At 43.2% G+C, this 2,013-nt stretch overlaps 1 long non-coding RNA gene across 1 annotated transcript; it reads left to right on the top strand.

Annotated features, from left to right (window-relative positions):
* Window positions 1-937: 937 nt before the first annotated feature.
* On the top strand, window positions 938-2,013 carry LOC121911722. Its single transcript, XR_006099940.1, has 3 exons — window positions 938-967; window positions 1,614-1,680; window positions 1,949-2,013. It is a non-coding gene; the product is annotated as an uncharacterized LOC121911722 (long non-coding RNA).

The following is a 2,013-nucleotide window of genomic DNA, read 5'->3' as shown; positions in this document are numbered from 1 at the left end:
AAACACACACACACACACACAGACACACAAGTGTCCAGGCTACCCAATGAACACACACCTCAGTTGGTCAGAGGGCTGTAGCATTCCGTGGTACAGGATTACATGTTATTGCAAAACAAACCTGGGTTCAGTGTCCCCTGATAGAGGAAGGATGCAACTGCAAGGTGTTTTTCCACGTCTCTTCTTATGACACCACTCCATAGTAGTAGAGATTAATGAGTGATGCTTTACACAGACCAATCAATACACTGCCACAGACCTGCTTGTCATGTGACTGGAAAATCACATTTTCAAAGCTGGTCACTGGTGAGGAAGGCGTATTGACTTTCAAACCATGGCATGTCTTTGAAGAATTCATCTCAGATAAGGACCCTCAGCATTTTTGAGGCAGGTGGCCACTGATGTCAGCCCAGAGATGTGCAGATAGCCAATCCAAGCAGAGCCTTGTGAAACCCTTTTATCAAATAATTTGTATGCAAGGGGTGGGCAGATCGCAGTGACAGCTTGGATAGGTCAGGCCAAGATTGGCCAGACAGGCCCCCCATTAGAACTGCCACTCTGCCAATATAACTGAACATTGTGTGCTTTCCCCCAGCTCTAGTGCTGCATCGACCCACAGGGCCAGACACACAGAGCCAAATCAGGGAGGCTAAGGAAGCAGGGCAATAAGTGCAGCTGCAGTGCTATTAACTGACTGCTGCCACATCTGAAAGACAGGCCTCATGCCGGGCTGTGTTCTACGCAAGCCTGTTGTTGCTACAAATCATTGCACCATCCTCTCTGTAGAGTTTAGCTGATGGGAACCTGAAAAAGGATGGAAGCCAACATGCTGAGCAATCTGTGTGAGTTTCAGGTTCAGCTGGAATCAGTCTATGATTAATGGAGAGGGCTGCTGTTCAGCACTTGTGACACACACTCTCAGAGAAGAGGCCAATCAATCCTATACATATCGCTGGTGTTACCCAAGGTGAGATAAGAGGCTTGATGCTGCGGCTGTCGGGGATCGGAGAGAGCTGCTAATAGTCAGCGAATGGAAATGTGCCTCTGCAAAGGAAAGTCTGAGAGGAAAGATAACAGGAATGTTATGTAATTGTTGAAAACTAAGTCACAGGTCCACTTGATGGGAACAGCATCATGACCTCGACTCACACAAATACACAGAAGCACAGACAGCTACGCACACTCTCTCTCTTTGACAAAAAAACACCAGTGTTTACATGCAAGCATACAATTAGTCAGCCACTGACACAACACACATGTAGATAATTAACAGGGAAAACATCTGATACGGGACCAACAACACGCACAAAACAGGCAGGCAGAGACAAAAGTAAGAGTTATGAAATATACTCAGACAGCAGAGTGCTGATAATGACACAAGATGTCCTTGATCTTATTTGAAACCCAAATATTATGAGTAATAAGACCTTGTATGCAGTAAAAAGAGCATGTGAGGTGCTGCGCTGATATTACACACATCTAGATAACAGTTATTATACACAATATTTTAAATTGCAGCTGCCTCACTATCTCTCAATCTCTGTCTGTCTTTTTCCATTGTAATACTGTGAACAGCGTGTTCTTGTTGCAATTACTTTTATGATCTCTTTCAGACATTGAACAGTGGGCTGTGCTGGGATTTGTGCCGTCACAACTGTGGGGAGAAATCACAGGCAGCCTGTAACTATGACCTTGTTTTCTAATCTTTATGGTTTTACCACCATAAAAAGAAAAAAAAAAGTTTCCACTGAAGTGTGTCATCAAATTGTTTGGAAGTAATTTACCTAGTGAGATTGTGTGTGAGATTTTTTTGTTGAAATTAACTTTGGTTCTGATTTGTTAACCAAATCTACATTTAGGTCTTGAGGATATATTTCAATCTTTTGCAAGAGGGCAAATCTTTGCTCGAAATAAAATAAATTTCTGTTGTTTCTTCTTATCTCTGTAGCCCCCAAAAGATATGGATCAAGTGAATCATCCAAGTTGGTAGCTCCGGGTCTGAGAAGTGAAGCC

This window comes from Thunnus maccoyii, chromosome 1 (genome assembly GCF_910596095.1).
Source record: "Thunnus maccoyii chromosome 1, fThuMac1.1, whole genome shotgun sequence".
NCBI lineage: Eukaryota > Metazoa > Chordata > Actinopteri > Scombriformes > Scombridae > Thunnus > Thunnus maccoyii.
Note: the sequence above shows the minus strand (reverse complement) of the source record. Positions and strands in the feature narration are given on the sequence as shown.